Genomic DNA, 7,478 nt, shown 5'->3' with positions numbered 1-7,478 from the left:
CACAAACTAACAGCTGGGACTGTGGAATGCTGCGGTGAGATCCACCTTTACACGTGAATACACAAAACACAAATGGGATCTATTTACACATACAATCAGTGATTGGCAGCCAAAGATACTGGATTCATTTCTTATTCGTTTTGTCTGTAAGGGCATTTGATTTATTGACTGCTGATGGGATGTATAGAGAATAATATAACAAATCTAAAATACGTAATCCAACAACGTTTTTAAATGAAGGTTTGCGGACCAAATTCTATTTTCAAAGATTTTGACATGAAGCCAACTGTGATTCACCCTCCGAGTCGAACTTCAACAAGCTGCTCATCTCCGAGGTCAAGAGCCAGCTGAGCTCATTTGCTGACCATTGCAATTCGACTTTTTGCAGTGTCATGATTCTGCAATACTGCCAACAGTGGATCAAATTACGTGTCGTGGAACAAAGTCCCAAAACATATTACATGTGTCTGGTTTTTATTACGGTGTGTTTAATGAATTAAGATTAAATGTACAACCATGTCTGAGTTCCTATAGGTTACCTCTAGGGTGGGACAATATTATCCAACTGGACACACCTCCTGTTTACAATGGTAAAAGCACAAAATAGCATGTACTTAATAAAGTTTCTGTTTTAAACCTGCCTTAATTGATATTATTTAAGTTAAAATGACATTGCAACGTGCAATGTGACACAGGTTGCTGTATTCACAGGAAATGTGCTGCAGATTTAGCAGCTGTGTCAACCTTTTCAGCCTCTTTTAGTTTCTTGTTTCGGTCTCACAGAGCTGATGTGTTGGTCTGCCATCACTTTCATCTCTTCAGTTCGCCATTTCTGTTTCAATTGCACTTTCTCGCATTTTGATTTTATTGATATGTGAAATTTTCCACCTTAATTAAAATAAATTGCCATGTTAAATTTTTTCCCCCTAAACTTTCAGCTCTTCCACTCCCAAATTGAAAATGTGCATAAAATAGGCTGTTACATGTCAGTCAGTTAAACATGAACTACTGCTGGTTAGCTTAGCTTAGCATTACAACTAGAAACTGTGGGGAAAAGCTAACCGGGCGGTTTCCGCCCACCAGCACCTCTAAAGTTCACAAATTATCACGAGTCATTACAAGATCTTCAGAAAGCAACTGCTGGTGAGAAGTACATAATCCACTAAAAATGCAATTTTGATTTGTACGTGAATTAAAAAAAGACAAACTGACGGAGCCAGGCTAGCTGTTTGCCCTTTTCACTTAGCACAAGTTAGCTGGTTAGCTTAGTTTACTAAGCTAAACCGGAGGGTGAGTCAGTGGGGCCGCTCACCTGCACGGACATGCATTAAAAGTCTGATAATAACTCAAACAGAGGGACACATCATATATCAGGTAGACATGATATATCTTTACATAGTTATAGTTGCTTGCTGCTATATAAATGCGTTGAATCCCGTATATGGCACCATTAACAACAACAACAACTGTATAAGCTGTCATGTGTGTGTGTGTGTGTGTGTGTGTGTGTGTGTGTGGGGGGGGGGGGGGGGGGGGGGTGCCCTATACTGACAACAGAAAATACATTAAAATGCATCTTGAAGTAAAGGGCTATATAAAGTCAAACCCTTAACGCTTAACGGCTGCAGAATGTAAAAGCTGACGCTGTGGCTCAAGTTGCTGCAGCAATCAGGCTGAGTAGCGCATGCAAGAGCGAGCCAAAAAAGGGAGGAGGGCGGGGTGCCTAAGGGAATGGGTCGCAGTAAACCCTTCGGTGTGATAGTCTGTTGGTGCTTTCTTCATCGGTACCGTTACAGAAAGTGGGCTCCAATGTCGCTGCAGCCATATTGAGATGTGTCGAGTTACCTCATCTCAAACTATGCAATTACAGTTTGTGTGCGAGCGTAGTTCACGTATGACACAGCGCCCTTTTGTTTCCCAAACATTCCGGTCGCTGTTGACAATGAAGCATAGAGGACAGAGAGACAAAGGTCAGAGGGACAAGAAGAGGCGAAGGTAATAGGTACAAGTAGGGGAGAGTAGGAGGGTGTGTGTTTATAGATGTGGCTTGGGATTGAAAGGAATGCAAAGTCAGAGCTTGCAGAGACTGTGAGGGGGGGGGCAGAGGTCACTGACCACCGCTGAGGGGGCTGGAGTCTCTCTCTCTCTGCCTTGTGTATCGGTGTCCTTTCCTTTGTCTGCAAATCCACGGGGGAGACAGAAAAGTGGGTCATTACGGTCGGTACATTTTACACTGGTTGTACGTGCAGTGGGAACGTTGGGCAGGTTCCATGTTAGTGAGCAAACAAATATCTGAGGCCTTGGCTCACAGAGAGAGAGAGAGAGAGAGAGAGAGAGAGAGAGAGAGAGGCAGACAGGGTGTCAAGAATGCAGTGTGGAGGAATGTCAACACAGAGACAAAGAGCAAAGGGTTGGCATGGTCAGCTGGGGGGCTTTTGCTTGTTTACATCCACGAGGCCTGCTGGAAGTTGTTGCTTTGGATGAATAAGATACAGAATGGAACCATGAAAAAAACCACCACATGTTCACATCTGCTGCGCCTGCTGGAAAAGAGCCCCGAGGCGCCACTCGTACCATACTTGCTTCATGAGTTCCAGAGACCTCTGTGTCATTAACGACACATACAGTCCCAAACGCGTGTTGTGCTGTCTGGTGGTCCATGCGCTGCAGGCAGTAGGAGGCATTTAACACCTTTTCCAAAATGGCAGCCGTCACAAAGTTACTTGTTTGTATTTTCCAGGGAAATCATTGGTCATTTTGAGAAGAATAACTAATACTAATTTCAATATTAATATTTACTGTATTGAACAACCTATAATTACTTTATGTTCCGTTCCTTATTTTACAGTAAATCGTTTTGAAAACATAGATATCAAATAGGATACAGCAGGTATATAAAGTAATAATTTACAGGTGAATTATTACTTGGCATTGTATTGTACTTCATTATGCAATATGGATTATGCCGTAGAAATGGAACGGGGTCGCCTGTATCTCATGAGGAGAGTGGTCGTCCCGTAACCACGAGGTCCCCGGTTCCATCCCCGCTCTCCCCAGAGTTCATGTTGAAGTACCCTTGAGCAAGACACTGAACCCCCAGTTGCTCCCCCGGCGCTTCACTGCCTAACCCACGGGGATCAATAAAAGTGTACATTTCTTTCTTTCTTTAAAAATGTCATAGTCATGAGTTGAAATGTATGTTTTTTATAGATAATAAAATATCCTTGGCTATCATAATCTTTTGTTATATTGCCTAATTAAACAAATGAATTCAGAGTAAAACAATTGTAGATGGCAAAAATGGTACAGTGTTGAAAATGTCATCAGCATGATTCTTGATGGCACGGAGCAGTTAGGGGAAGATGATGAGGACGATGAGGAAGAATGGACTCCTCATGCAGTGCTTACTGAGGGAGGCTCAGATAGCAGTGAGGAGGAAGACCTGCGAGATGAAAGTGTTGACCAGACTAGCGCATAATGGAAGTGGAGAGCACATGAGTACAGAGGTCAAGGGCCCAACAACACAGGAAACCATACATGTATTTCAATCAGTTTGTTACTGATGAAATACTACAGGAAATGACTAAACAAACAAACAAACAAACAAACAAACAAACAAACAAACAAACGTGTAGTGTACAGAAACAGGGAAAGTCAGTCAAGACAACTGCCATAGAAAATGAGCAGGTTCTGGGTATGTATATGCACATGGAGTTATTACAGATGTCTATTGGGCAAAAGGCCAAACTAGTGTGAGAAAGGAGGGTATTGATCACTTCCCAACATGGGGAACCAGACAGACATGAAATCCCTTCTCTAAGTCTACTGGGGGGAATGTAAAGTCCATCTTTGCCTGAACAAGGACAGAAAATGTTTTGTTGCCGACCACAAGGCGAAATAAAAAGGTTGTAAAAAGGTAAAAATAAGAACCAAACCAACTGAAATGTTCCAAAAGCAATGAATATCATTTGTATTGGTTTTTAAAATATACATTGTTGTGATCAATACATTGATATTCACATGTGATACAAAAATGTAATTATTTTTTTTATTTTTGGACTAAAAGTCCAATAAACACTCAAAATGTTCAGAATTCAGAATTTGATGTGCCAAGCTTCAGGAAGATGGGCTTTGCATGTTCGGCCCCAGTGGTAGAGTGGACAGAGTGGACAGAGTGGACAGAGGGGACAGAGGGGACAGAGTGGACAGAGAGGACAGAGGGGACAGAGAGGACAGAGGGGACAGAGTGGACAGAGAGGACAGAGAGGACAGAGAGGACAGAGTGGACAGAGAGGACAGAGGGGACAGAGGGGACAGAGAGGACAGAGGGGACAGAGGGGGACAGAGGGGACAGAGGGGGACAGAGGGGACAGAGAGGACAGAGGGGGACAGAGGGGACAGAGAGGACAGAGGGGACAGAGGGGACAGAGAGGACAGAGTGGACAGAGAGGACAGAGGGGACAGAGGGGACAGAGAGGACAGAGTGGACAGAGAGGACAGAGGGGACAGAGAGGACAGAGGGGGACAGAGGGGACAGAGGGGACAGAGGGGACAGAGTGGACAGAGAGGACAGAGGGGACAGAGAGGACAGAGGGGGACAGAGGGGACAGAGGGGACAGAGTGGACAGAGAGGACAGAGGGGACAGAGAGGACAGAGGGGACAGAGTGGACAGAGTGGACAGAGAGGACAGAGGGGGACAGAGGGGACAGAGGGGGACAGAGGGGACAGAGTGGACAGAGAGGACAGAGGGGACAGAGAGGACAGAGGGGGACAGAGGGGACAGAGTGGACAGAGAGGACAGAGGGGACAGAGAGGACAGAGGGGGACAGAGGGGACAGAGTGGACAGAGGGGACAGAGAGGACAGAGTGGACAGAGGGGACAGAGGGGACAGAGAGGACAGAGGGGGACAGAGTGGACAGAGTGGACAGAGAGGACAGAGGGGACAGAGGGGACAGAGGGGACAGAGTGGACAGAGAGGACAGAGAGGACAGAGGGGGACAGAGGGGACAGAGTGGACAGAGAGGACAGAGGGGACAGAGAGGACAGAGGGGGACAGAGGGGACAGAGTGGACAGAGAGGACAGAGGGGACAGAGAGGACAGAGGGGACAGAGTGGACAGAGGGGACAGAGTGGACAGAGGGGACAGAGAGGACAGAGGGGGACAGAGGGGACAGAGTGGACAGAGAGGACAGAGGGGACAGAGTGGACAGAGGGGACAGAGGGGACAGAGAGGACAGAGGGGACAGAGTGGACAGAGTGGACAGAGAGGACAGAGGGGGACAGAGGGGACAGAGGGGGACAGAGGGGACAGAGTGGACAGAGAGGACAGAGGGGACAGAGAGGACAGAGGGGGACAGAGGGGACAGAGTGGACAGAGAGGACAGAGGGGACAGAGAGGACAGAGGGGGACAGAGGGGACAGAGTGGACAGAGGGGACAGAGAGGACAGAGTGGACAGAGGGGACAGAGGGGACAGAGAGGACAGAGGGGGACAGAGTGGACAGAGTGGACAGAGAGGACAGAGGGGACAGAGGGGACAGAGGGGACAGAGTGGACAGAGAGGACAGAGAGGACAGAGGGGGACAGAGGGGACAGAGTGGACAGAGAGGACAGAGAGGACAGAGGGGGACAGAGGGGACAGAGTGGACAGAGAGGACAGAGGGGACAGAGAGGACAGAGGGGGACAGAGGGGACAGAGTGGACAGAGAGGACAGAGGGGACAGAGAGGACAGAGGGGACAGAGAGGACAGAGTGGACAGAGAGGACAGAGGGGACAGAGAGGACAGAGTGGACAGAGAGGACAGAGGGGACAGAGTGGACAGAGTGGACAGAGGGGACAGAGGGGACAGAGTGGACAGAGAGGACAGAGTGGACAGAGAGGACAGAGAGGACAGAGTGGACAGAGAGGACAGAGGGGACAGAGTGGACAGAGTGGACAGAGGGGACAGAGAGGACAGAGTGGACAGAGAGGACAGAGGGGACAGAGAGGACAGAGTGGACAGAGAGGACAGAGGGGACAGAGTGGACAGAGTGGACAGAGGGGACAGAGGGGACAGAGTGGACAGAGAGGACAGAGTGGACAGAGAGGACAGAGTGGACAGAGGGGACAGAGGGGACAGAGTGGACAGAGGGGACAGAGTGGACAGAGGGGACAGAGGGGACAGAGTGGACAGAGAGGACAGAGTGGACAGAGGGGACAGAGTGGACAGAGAGGACAGAGTGGACAGAGGGGACAGAGAGGACAGAGTGGACAGAGGGGACAGAGGGGACAGAGTGGACAGAGAGGACAGAGAGGACAGAGAGGACAGAGTGGACAGAGAGGACAGAGGGGACAGAGGGGACAGAGGAGGGAACCGTGAGCGTGTGATGACTCGGGGGTTCGAGGTCCGAAGCAGAAGTTCTGCTCTCTCTGAACTGAGCCCGTGTCTCCAGGTCGGTCCATCAGGTGACATGGGGGACATGTCCGAGATCATTAGCTGGGACATGTTTTCATGAGAGATGAAATTATTTCTGTTCTGAATTTTATAGTTCTCAAAATGTGAAAACATACAAAACAAAATGCATTACACAATACATAACCCAACTGAAAGTAAACATGGAGGGGCATCTGAAACAGATTATAACATGACCTCTGAAACAGATTATAACATGACCTCTGAAACAGATTATAACATGACCTCTGAAACTGATTATAACATGACCTCTGAAACAGATTATAACATGACCTCTGAAACAGATTATAACATGACCTCTGAAACAGATTATAACATGACCTCTGAAACTGATTATAACATGACCTCATCCGTCATCAGAGTACAAAGTGACAACGTTGACCTGATCCCAGTCCAACAGTGCCACCTGGTGGCCGATGAACAACCTTGACTTCCCTCCCAATATTTCCTGTATGGCTGTATGGCTATATCTAATAGCATGTCATCACGTTTGAATGATCTCAGCCATGAGAAAATGTAGTTTGTAATATTAATGGAGACAACTGGTCACAGACTTTGCTGAGGCAGGTCTGTTTTAAAGACTTGTTATGTTCTCTGCCGAGATTTAAGTGTGTGGATATCTATTCTACAAGTTTAAATGTAAAATAATGCATTCTCTTATTAAATATGTGCTGATTTTCATACATTTCCAGAACAGAAATCTGATCATTGGATGAAACCAGGTTCAAAATGTTTCATTTGTTGTCATATAGAGTCAAAGGTTTTTACAGAGGGGATTTTACATATCTCTATATATCACTCCATAAATCAAAGAATACTGCCGACAGCCATTAAAAAAAAAAAAATTCTTTCATTTGTTTGGTAATGAAATGTTGCATAAATCAAGAGCCGCTCAATAAAAACCTTTAGAATATATTTAGGAATGGCCGTGTAAAGTTTGGTCAGGTGTGAATATAATTCAACCTCAAATATATATATATATATATATATATATATATATTATTTATATATATAAATAGAATCTA

Source organism: Cyclopterus lumpus, chromosome 6, assembly GCF_009769545.1.
Source record: "Cyclopterus lumpus isolate fCycLum1 chromosome 6, fCycLum1.pri, whole genome shotgun sequence".
Classification (NCBI taxonomy): domain Eukaryota; kingdom Metazoa; phylum Chordata; class Actinopteri; order Perciformes; family Cyclopteridae; genus Cyclopterus; species Cyclopterus lumpus.
Note: the sequence above shows the minus strand (reverse complement) of the source record.